General features: G+C 44.6%; 1 long non-coding RNA gene across 1 annotated transcript; it reads left to right on the top strand.

The window, feature by feature from the left end:
* The first annotated feature begins 2130 nt into the window (after positions 1-2130).
* Positions 2131-11489, top strand: LOC143651692 (uncharacterized). The gene is made up of 4 exons (XR_013160142.1): positions 2131-2232; positions 6445-6544; positions 6664-6997; positions 8998-11489. It is a non-coding gene; the product is annotated as an uncharacterized LOC143651692 (long non-coding RNA).
* The last annotated feature ends 747 nt before the right edge of the window (positions 11490-12236 follow it).

The following is a 12236-nucleotide window of genomic DNA, read 5'->3' as shown; positions in this document are numbered from 1 at the left end:
AGTCCTGGACTTTTATATGGGTTCTTAAACCTAGTATGTGTGTCCTCAGGCAAATGACTTAACACCTCTGAGCCACACTTCCTCCTGGTATTGGGATGGAAATCTTACTCTGTCCCTGTGAGAAGTTCACAGTCATTTCAATATAAGGATTTTTTATTATTCTGTCCACAAACTGAAATTTACTATATCGATGCCCATATTATTAGAGACAAAGTCACATCTACTTAATTTTAATAGTAAATTATTTAGAATCTGCACTTTTATTTTTAGGGTCTCTGCCTACTCTTTTTTACTTTATATAAATGAATATAATTTTATGTACCTACTGAAAATAGTTATATTAAAATATTCTGCAGAAATACCTTAATCTAAAATCGGGTTTCTTTGCCAGGTAATAAAAATACTATCCCTAGAGTCAGTTCTGGGAAGTATTTTAATAGCCCCAAATTCCACCATTGCACATTATAATAGTAAAGCTAAAAAAGACTTTGCGATTGTAGCTGTTCGTGAATTAAGTGAGTTATATTAAATACTGCGGGGAACGTTTTTCTTGGTGAGAGAGGCTCTTTCGTTAACAAGCCCTCAGCAGTGAGAAGGCTGTGCCGAGCTCAGCTAATACCAGCAGGGCATTAGCAAGTGAGTTCTTAGCCGTGAGAGAGAATTTTCTCTCAGTACAATAAACATCATAATTTTCTGGTTTATCTACATAATTTAAACCTGATTCTGAGACGGCCCCAGTCTGAGCGACAGGATGTTTGTTATTAGTCGGAACGGGACCTCCCTCTGGATTCCACCTGAACATGAAACAAGTCCGGCTGCAGCCCTGCCCACCGCGGCCAGCCCTGACCCAGCCCCGCCCCGCCCACCAGCCCCGCCCCGCCCACCAGCCCAGCTCTGCCCACCACAGCCAGCCCCACCCACCGCCCCGCCCTGACCCAGCCCCGCCCCGCCCACCACAGCCAGCCCCACCCACCGCCCCACCCACCAGCCCCGCCCCGCCCACCACAGCCAGCCCCGCCCACCACAGCCAGCCTCACCCACCGCCCCGCCCCGACCCAGCCCCACCCCACCCACCAGCCCCACCCCGCCCACCACAGCCAGCCCCACCCACCAGCCCAGCCCCGCCCACCATAGCCAGCCCCACCCACCGCCCCGCCCTGACCCAGTCCAGCCCCCCCACCACAGCCAGCCCCACCCACCAGCCCAGCCCCGCCCACCATAGCCAGCCCCACCCACCGCCCCGCCCTGACCCAGTCCAGCCCCCCCACCACAGCCAGCCCCACCCACCGCCCCACCCACCAGCCCCGCCCCGCCCACCACAGCCAGCCCCGCCCACCACAGCCAGCCTCACCCACCGCCCCGCCCTGACCCAGCCCCACCCCACCCACCAGCCCCACCCCGCCCACCACAGCCAGCCCCACCCACCAGCCCAGCCCCGCCCACCATAGCCAGCCCCACCCACCAGCCCCACCCACCAGCCCCGCCCCGCCCACCACAGCCAGCCCCACCCACCTCCCCGCCCGGCCCCAGGCCAGCAGTTCCCCAGCTCCCGCAGAGCTGCAGTAGGACACCGTCCAGGCGCTGAGCTGGGCCCTGTGGGAGACTCAGATAAAACAGCGTAATCCTTTCAGTGTCACAGTCCAGGAAAAATCTCAGAGGCAAAGCATGTAAAATCTCCAGCCTCTTGGACATAAATGTTACTTTTAGTGAAGCTACAATCAGAATCAGATGGAAAGCTGGCTGTAAAAATCAGAACTGTGGAACATTTAGAAAAGCGTAAAGGAAAGGGCAGAAAACTCAGTCTCAGCAGAATCCTTCAACGGGAGAAACGCTACTTCCACAGACCCCCGAGGGGGGAAAATGCAGAGAGCTTCCCAGGCCGCCCATAGAACATGAAACCAAGAGCCGAGGGGACCAAAAACGTTATTTTCTTTCTGATTTAGCCTTAACTTGTGGTTTGTAAAGAAAAAAAAAGCTCAGCTCTTCTTGGGCCGAGCGACTTGCACCACCCATTTCATTTCAGAACATGTGTGCTGTAGCCTCCATCATGCCTGTGGAATATGTGAGGTCATTTCTTTGGTTGTTTATATAGCTGAGGAATAATCAAAACCAATGCACTCGACATGGATCCCCTTTCCCAGATTTTAAAGCACGTTTGCACTTTTAGTATCACCTCTTAAACGTGCTCAACCAACACCCCAGCACAGCGGCTCTCAGGGCAGCAGCTGAGGGGTAAGTGAGCATGGCCCTGTCCACCCTTTGCCTATGTGCCTCTGCCTCCCCCTCCTTCCTTCCTTCCCCCTCCCCCTCCTCTCTCCCCACCCCCTCCCACACACACAGTCCCGAGTAGAAAGAACGACAGGCAGTGTGGCACACCGCGCATGCTGGGCCGGACCATGACCTGGCTTCTAGCCTGGGCTGCCCCAGCCTCTTCTGACCTCGGGCGAGCCCAGCTGTCTGGCCCGGGGCTCCCCTCACTTCCTGTCCTAGGCCTCGGGTTTATGCGAAGGCAGCTCCGGGTCTAGAACAGGAGGAAATCACCAGGCGCGGAGTGAAGACGGTGGGTGGATTTGGTCAAACAGGGAAAGCACTTGCTCAGTGGTGGAAAGACCCGCGGCCCCACGGGATAGCAGCGAGGAGAGGGGATTCCTGACACCTGCATTTTTTTCTGACACCTTCGAGCTCTTGGTTCCAGCCGCGCGGCCCAGGGTCAGCCCAGGCTGACCTCGCTGGGGTGCAGCTCCCCCCCCACCCCGCCCCACGGCTGCTCCGCCCCCTCTGCAAGCGCCCGGAGGCCAACTGCTCCAAGGTTCCTCACCACATCCATCCGCTTCCTGCTGCTTCCGCCCAGAAACAGCCCTAGGAAACTTCAAATGCAGAAATAACCCAGGGAATAACCAGAAAAAATACAGGGAAACTGCAAATGCAGAAGACCCGCTCAGGGCCAAACGTGGGCAGCCTCAGCACGCGGGTCACTGCGCAGGAGATCGTCAGCTGCGACTCGCTTTTCTTCTGCAGAGGGTGGTGACCCTTCAAGCATCTCCCCAGCAGCTCCAGGTTGGGGGCACGGGGCACCAGTTCGGCCGTAGGAGAAGATGGGCAGCTGTCCCGCTGTGCAACTTCCCCAAGGGCAGGCACCTCCGGGGGCTTGGGGCGCTGCAGGCTGGCAGTGGTTAGTGTGTGGGCAGCGGGCTCCTTCCCTGGCCCAGGTCGGTGTCATGGCAGTTCTTCCCTGGACCTTCGGACTCTCCCTCACGCCCAGCTTGGCAGGAAGCGGGACACAGCTGCACCATGTGATGATAATAAAGGAAACACTCCCGCCCTGAAGGTTTAACACAACCCAGCCGGGGAAGCCCAGCGCTGGACGGCCGTACCTGGGGCCTTCGGGACTTGCCTCTCGGGCCGCGGGGGCTCCGGCAGCAGGCTTGGCCGAGACCTCAGGGGATGCTCCGGGTGGGGCCGGGACAGCCACAACTGCGAGGCACGCGCGGCCCCCTAGAAGCGCTGGTAGGGACAAGGGCCAGCCGTGCGGGAAAATCACTGTCCCGAAGGAAACGGCCAGCCGGATGGCCACGCACACCACACCAGCCATATGGCTCCGTGGGCAGTGCCCGCCAGGACAGGTCTGTGCCCCCGTGGCCTCCTAGGCCGGGGGATCCTCTCTACAAAATGCCAAAACGGGAAAAAATACAAACCAGGACCTAGAAAACATCCCTAGCCTGGAAGTGGGATAATCCAGTCCTCCAGGGACAGGGCAAGTAGCATCTTCACAGATTTCCTGCAGGTGACTCCTCCTATTCCTGTTACATTGAAAAAAAAATAGGAAATGCTGATAAGCAAAAATAAAAATAAGTTATCTGTGACCTTATCTGTGAAACACAACCACGTTGACACTCCCCCATCGCCCCTTCAGTTTTTATTGGTTGGCATTCCACTGTAAAGAAGAAGTTCTCCCACATTTAATTAATCAGCTATTAATTAACTAATTTTCTTGGACACTGTCATGGTCAGGTTCCTGCGTCAACTTGGCCAGGTTGTGGTACCTGTTTGCCTGGTTGGGCAAGTGCTGGCCAGTCTGTTGCGATGAGGACATTTCATAGAATTAAATCATGATCATGTCAGCTACATCCACAGCTGATTCCATTTGTAATCAGCCAAGGGGCGTGTCTTCTGCAACCAGCGATGCTTAATCTAATCAGGCGAAGCCCTTTAAGGAGGATTCAGAAGAGACAGGCTCTCTCCCTGCTTTGGCTGGCAAGCCTCTCCTGTGGAGTTCGTCCAGACCCTTCATTGGCATCATCAGCTTCCAGCCTGCCCTGCGGATTTCAGACTCTGTGTTCCCACGGTTACATGAGACACTTTCATAAATTTTATATTTATGGATATTTCCTATTGATTCTATTTCTGTAGAGGACCCTAAGACACTAATTTAAATCATCACAGACTCTTGATTTTTTTATGCTATGAGTTACAAAATTACTGTTTTCCTTTGCTGCTCAGATCACAGGGGCTTGGCCCCGATAGCCCCTGTCAGGCTCGTGGCTGGCCTGGGCTGGGCACGCACCGTGTCTCGGGCTGTCATGGACCTTCCCGCCCAGCACTGAAACGATCCCTGTCTCCAAGGCCCATCCTGTTTTTCATGGAGTCCTACCCAGTCATTTTTTCTGGGTGTGTGTATAGTCCCTGCTTGAATCTAGGGTAGGTTCAGAGCTCCCTCACTGTTAGCTGAGCTGTGCACAGGTTCCCCGGAAAACCCCCAAGGAAGATCAGGCCAAGTGCGGCACTCCTGAGGCGGGGGGATGCTCAGGGCACAGGGCAGGGGCTGCTACGCCTCGGCAGGAGTCTGCCACGGGCCTTATCTCTTGGCCTCTGTGACCAAGGGATTGTGTTCAAGCTGAAAGAGCCTTTCCCCAAAACCACGATAAAGTATGTTGGTCCAAAGAGCACCAACTCGGGCTTCCGACACTAATACCACTGGAGAAGTACCTAAGCCCCAGTTCCTTGCAAACCCACACTGAGCTTTAGTTAGATGTGGCCCTCACCGATTTGCGGTTGCAGTGACCGGCTGTGAATGCTGCAGCTGGAAAGGAAACTGGCTCCAGGGTGGGAGGCGGGGGTGGGGCAGAGGCCCCAGCAGTAGGCTGGGGTGGGTCTGGGTGAGCCCCCGAGCTGGCAGGCATCCTGGGAAGACAGTTGCTAAGGGTGCAGCTCTTGTCTGAACGAGAGCAAGCAGCAACTCTTTACATCTTATTCTTTACGATTAACAAACCAGTGTGCACCCACAGACCCAATTGATATTGGGTTGCACCCCACCCCAGTCAAATAGTATCCCACTGCCAGAGAAAAGTCCTGACCATTTCCTTCTAGACCAGTAACTCTCAGCTCGGGGACTTTTGCCTCTCGGGACGTTTGGCCGTGTCTGAGACTTTTGGGTCATGTACTGAGGAGATGCTGCCGGCAGTGGGAGCAACACTGCCAGTGCCCCCCCAGAGCGCTTCAGATGCCCCCCTGGGACACCCCCCAGGACTGCCCCCCAGGGCCCCCACCCCGAGAGAGGCCCCCCACCCCCAGGTGAAGAAACAGTGCCAGACCCGTGCGCCTTGCTGACCCGAAAGCGGTGAGGACGTGAGAGCACTGGCTGCCTTTGTGGATTAGACATGCTGCGTGTTGTTTCCCCGTTTGTTTGTTTTTACATTTAATTGCCTCTCCAGACCTACAGAAGTGGAATTTTTTATATATCCAAGTAGATTAATTTTCAGGTTTGTTGTTTCTGTTTCTGACATTATATATTTTTCTAGTCCAAAATTGTATAAATATTCACTTATTCTTTTGATGCTTTTGCCATTTTATTTTTTACTTTTAGCTATCTGGAATTTATTCTGGGGTAAGGGAAAACGTAGGGATCTCTATTATTTTTTCACAAATAGCAACGTTAACTCTATAAAAAAAGAAGCTATCCTTTCTCCACTTTTTGAGATAATAAAATGTTCACATTCTAAATCTAAATGTAGAGCTAGAACTGTTTCTGGGTTTTTTCTTTTGTCCTGTTGATCTCTCTGTACCAGTGACAATGTCATTGTACATTTCTTGTAGTAGATAATAATTGTATCAAGGTCAAAGAAAAATCATGTTGAGATTTTGATTGGGAAGGTACGTCCTCTGTTAATTCAGAGAAAATTTATGTTTCTACAAAAATGATGCTTTTCACTCAGAAACATTGTGCATTCCTCCATTTATTCTTTTAGGCCTTTCAGCATAGTTTAGTAACTCTTTCTCAAATACATTGTATGTATTTCCTTTAAATTTATTCTTGTTTTACTAAGATATTGCCCCCTTTTTTAATAACATTTTATAGGAAAACTATTTGCTTTTTTAGAACTTCATTTTGTAACTGGCCTTTTAAACTGTCACTGTTTTACAATGGATTCTTTGTTTATTTTTCAGGAATCATGTAAAATTACTGTAATTGTGCTTTTTTCTCTCCTGTTCTTTCTCTGTGGACCACTGTCACTCTCAGGAAGTAGAACCTCTTTGAAGTTCTGATGTAAGTCAAAGTGTAAACACTCACCTTGTCTGGGACTATCTTAAGAGATGTGCTGGGTTTAGGGAGCCTCTATCACTATCTGGTTTATTTCCCAAATGTGAACTGCGGTGTATTTCCAGAGCACTTTTTAAGAATCCAAGTGAACCACACCTGTTGAAATGCGCTTAAGTACAGAATTCTGTGAGTTGTGTGAACTCAGGTGGGATGTGGCACATTTCCATTCGCTCTGCCCCTTCCCAGGCAGTCTTCTTCCCGTCCACAATCACTGCTCTCGTTTCTGTCACCATGGACCAGTTCCGCTACTTAGAATTTCATCAGGCAGCGCATACCCTACACAGTCTTTCGCATCTGGCTTCTTTGGCTCAACTTACAGTTTTTGAGATTCATCCGCACGGACCCACACGTCACTGTCTAACGGCACCCACCAGCTTTATTTACCCAGCTCTTCTGTGGGTAGGTATTTGGGCTATTTACTTTTTTTTATTTTTGTAAATGTGGCTGCTGTGAATATTTCTATCTAAACGTTTCTGTGGGTATATGTTCCATCTCTCGTAGGTAAATATCTAAGAGTGGCATTCCCAGAACATGATTCAGCTTATATATAACTTTATAAAAATCTCCAGTTTACCAAAGTCTTTGAACAAATTTTCACAAATTTTATTTTTATATAACTTCAAACTTACAGAAAAATAAATAGTGCAAAGAATTCACGTATACTATCGACTGAGATTCACCAATAGTTTGCATTGTGCCCTCTTTACTTTATTATTCAATTTATCATTAATATTATTATTTGTACACATACGTATATACAGATTATTCTTCTCTAAATCATTAGTAAATTGGTGAAATTGTTGCCCTTTTTCACCTAAATAATTTAGTATATAATTGTTAAGAACAAACACTTAACATCATTGCAGTACATTTATCAAAATCATGAAATTGAATAATTATATTTCATTATCCAATCCAATATTTACTTGGAAATGTTATCAATTGTTCCACTGCTATCCTTTTATCCTCCAGGTAGAAGAACCCATCCAGATCATAGATTGCGTTTAGCTGTCAGGTCTCATATGTCCCCTTTAATTTGGGCATTTCCTTAGTCTTTGTCTTTCGTGAACTTGGAATTTTTGAAGGGCGCAGGTCAATTATTTTGTACTTGCCTCTCAATTTGGATTTTTCTATTATTTCATTATGGTTTGATTCATATTATTTATTTTTGGCAAGAAAATCACAGAAGTTATCTCCTGGCCTCATCGGCACATCATACCAAAGGTTGTGTGCCTGAAATGTCTTGTGACAGCCAGTGAGGAACTGCTCAGTGGATGATGGGGACAGGCCAGAGCAGGAACTCAAAGGTTGTGTGTCTGTTCCTACTATTGATGATGTCAATTGGCATCTTCCAGATTTCCCCACCATAAAGCTACTGATTGTCTTCCTTTGTGATCAACATGAAATTTCTTTGTGAACATCATGTTCATCTCAAATTTTCACCCATTGTATTTTGCATTATTGAGGGTTTTTAATCTACCATTTTTTCTATATTTTGGGGTGTCATTCGATATTCAAAATACAGACATTTCCATCATCCCAGAAAGTTCCCCTTTGCCTCTTTCCAGCCATCAGCTCTGCAAAGGCAACCTAATTTTTTATTGGTTTCATCTTAGAAAAAATCCTCTCTCTTCTTTAACGGATTAATTAGTTAATTGATTAATTTCATAGTGGACTCAGGGTCTTATTTTATTGGCTGTTACAATACATTTTATTCTCACTTGTTCTAATGTTCACATTAGCCGGTTTGGGAGTTGGGAGCCGCTCAGGCTGGTTCCTGCTCTGGCCTGTCCCCATCATCCGCTGAGCAGTTCCTCACTTGCTGTCACAAGACATTTCAGGAACATCATGAACTTTTCTTACCCCAGTCATGGCATCAACCTGTTCTCCAACTAACCCTGGTACTGTTTTATAGACAATGATAGTTAGAAACTAATGTTCAGTGCTAGAGGTGCCCATTGCCTCTGGTGTGTCATTTATAATTGCACTCGGATGTATGTGTATGCTGTTTGCATGTGCATATCAAAGTATGTTTCCACAACTCTCTATTGAAAGCCAAGCATTTATATAGAATGCAGTGTGAAGATCTGCCACTTCATGCTTCTGAATGCACAGTATTGTCTCCCAACATTCATCCATAGATTCAGTGCAATTCTTTAAAAAATTCCTTGAACCTATTTTAATAGCTGCTTTGAAGTCCTTATCTGCTGATTCCAAAACCTAGGTCATCTTAAAATATGCTTAGGTTGACTGCTTTATTTCTTGCCTTTCATTTATATTTTTGTTTCTTTTCATACCTAGTAATATTTTCTTTATATTAAACACTGTGCATAAAATGTTGAAGGAATTTTGGTTTTTATATTTTCTCCCATAATGTGTTGATTTTCTTTTTCTGGCAGATGGTTAAACTACCGGCCAATGGCCTTGAACTTGAGAAGTCTTGGAGTCCCACTGTGACAGCACAGGTCTGTGGAGAGTCTGAGGGTTCCGTGAGCCTTGACTGTGCCACAGCACACACCCCAAACTCTCCTGTGCAGCTCCACCCCTGCTGGCTTCCTGTAGCCTCAAGTCGTTCTGTCCTGGGTTCCTTGGAATCTCACTTGCACCCAGTTTAGGGGCAGTCATTGGGTAAAGGGATGTCAGCTAAGGCTCTCTCCTTCCTTAATGTTCCCTCCCAATCTCCAGCCGCTCTGGCAGCCCCAAGCTTCGTCTTCTGACACTTCAAGAGAACGCTATTGCTTGAGATTCTACAACAAACCGAAGCGTTCCCTCAGGGAAAGAGATCTAAGACTGTATCTCGTCCAGTGAGTGTGGTCGTTTATTCTCAAAAATTCAACCCACTTTCTGTTTCTACCCACTTTTTGTCACTCTCCAGTGTTGTTAAATAATTGTTTTTACAAATGTTTTGTCCAGAGTTTATAATTGTTATCTGTAAAAGGCTAGTTTAGTTCAGAAAACCTGTTCTGCCATGATAGGAACAAAAACTTGCCTCGAATATTGTTTTTGACTAAACCTCAATGAAGAAAAAGCAAAACCTTCTTGCAATGACAGGCAGTTAATGCGTCTTTTTACATCATCATCATCATCAGACGATATGCAAACCCTGTGGGCATTATCAGGTTAGCTTAATGCAACTGATGACTTTATCCTAAATTCAAATATGTTTGCACCCAGAGAGCTCATTTGATCTTCTTTTCTTCATTTGGGGACTGTCAGGATTTTGGGGCAATAGCATCTACAAAGTTTCCAGTTGAATCTAAAATCTCTCAATATTTTAATACCATTGTTATTTCTAAAGTAATCTGAAAAAATAATGATTATAGTTCATTGTCTATGTTTAATGGATTTCTTAATGTAGACTCCTCTTTAAACTAATGAAATAAGAAGTAATTGGTCATCATGCATCATTCTTTTAATTTAGTGATGGAGTCCAAATATCTATGGTTTGTGTGTTTAAGTTAAGCTGATCTGCAGTTTCCTGTTTAGGTGGCTTTGTCTGATTTTCTATGAGAAATGGTGCTGGCTCACTAAAACAATGCACTGACTTTCCCCATTCTCTGCAAAGTTTCTGAGAGCTGAGAAATCATTCATTCTATTAAGATTTGAAACAATGCGTAGGTGAAACTGCCTGGATCTGGCTTTTTTTAAACAGTTATATGACAGATTATTTGAATTTTCAGGGTTATTAGTCTTTTCAGGTTTTCTTCTTCCTCATAAGTAAATTCCAAACTGTGATAATTTCCTTGAAAACCATGTGCTTCACCAAAATCTTCAAATTCATTATTATATTTTCCACATGGTAGTCCCTTTAATGTTGCGATGCCTAAGGCTACAGGCACCTTCGAATGCTGTGTATTTGTGCTTTCTTTTAAAATGTTAAAATTAGAACACTGCATTTAGAAGAGCTGTACTCTTCCTCTTCATCAACTTACTTGGGGGTGGGTGTGGAGAGGGTTTGGTTCCTATTTTATTTTGTTTTCTCAAAGACCCAGCTCTGATGTGTACACACTCTAAATTAGTTAGCTTTCCAGTTCATCAAAATCTGTCTTGTTAAAAACTCCTTGCTTCTTTTCGATTTGTTCATCTAATTTTGCATACTCTAACGTTATTTTACTGAGTAACAATTTCAATTATTTTAATTCCTTTTAATTTTATAATAAATACAATGAATGCTCTAAATTTTTCACTGAGTTCAGATTTGGCATATGTTTTGCTGTAATTGTGTGCTGTTAGTTACAAAATGGCTCTATTCACACATTTCTATAGAATCATTATAAAAATACCATAGGTAAAAATTATCAATGTGAATAGATGCTAAAAAATATTTTGTTACACAGAAATAGTGGGTTATAATCTAGCATCTACAAAATCATCCTTTTTTCATTTATTCATTAATTCAACAAGTATTTACCAAGTATCCTCTATTTGATAAACCTATAGATAGGAATAGATCACAGCTAATGGTAGATGATAGAGATGGAAAGATACCTGAAATACAAATGTGTATAAAAATTCTATTAAATGTATTTAGATAACTAAATAGATTTGCATCGAAAAAAATCTCTATAAATAAATCTATAAAAAAACAAATAAACCCAGCCATGGTTACTGCATATGGTGGGGTTATTATTATTGTTGGAATTTTGTTCTTTTTGTTTTTGTTCTTTATTTTCTACAGTTAATGCATATTTAAATATTGTTGTTGGTGATATTTTAACAATATACCTCCTTTTTGATGCAGTATTTGTATTTCTAGGAATTTTGCCTAGGTAATTCAAGATACTAGCAAAAAATTAGGAATAAGGTTGTTTAAAGCAAAACAAAAGTATGAAATAAGTCTATGTCCAATAACAGGCAACAGGTGAAATGAATCATTTACCTGCAAATTGTATTACTTCTCCAATAAAACTTTGCAAAGCATACAAAAATATGCTTACACTCGCGGATGCATTTTCATAACAGAACATCCTCTGCAACGAAGAAAGCTATCAGTAAAATGTGATGTATGGAATGGTTATACCTAAATATCAATATATAATTTGATACTAATAAAAACATTTTCAATTTATACAACACAATTTTAATAGTGCTTATTTCTGAAGTATAACATTCTGGGCTGTTTATATTCCTTTAGAGGTATTTATCTTTGTTGTCTACGTAAACTCGTGTTCCTTGTATGATTTTTTGAAAAGAGTTGCAAAGGAGAAAAAAACAGGGGCAAAAATTAGGAGGCTGTTGGTAATGGACTTTTGAAAACCTGTTTCTCATTTAACCTGCTTGGAGGAATTATTTTTTTCCCAGAGACTCTAATACTTTTACTAAAAATACCAATAAGTAAAATGGGGGAAGATGGAAACCTCTTGGAATTTTTATTGCATGTTTCCAAAATAGAATGTGTGCATATGTGCATTGTGTGAGAGAGCCTATTTAAAGATATGGAACATTTGAGGGTTTTATTATGAGTTCCAGAGAAAATCCTGATATCACTGGAAATTGGATCTAACATTCTCATTTTATGTTTTCTTACTGTCCAAGAGTTGGCTCCACTCAATTTTCAAATGTGCACCCTAAATGCTTTAGGGGTGAGGACGAGGTTTAAATGAACGGGTATGATCTCACGTCGTGTGCAGAGCCCCTC

This window comes from Tamandua tetradactyla, chromosome 12, assembly GCF_023851605.1.
Source record: "Tamandua tetradactyla isolate mTamTet1 chromosome 12, mTamTet1.pri, whole genome shotgun sequence".
Classification (NCBI taxonomy): domain Eukaryota; kingdom Metazoa; phylum Chordata; class Mammalia; order Pilosa; family Myrmecophagidae; genus Tamandua; species Tamandua tetradactyla.
Note: the sequence above shows the minus strand (reverse complement) of the source record. Positions and strands in the feature narration are given on the sequence as shown.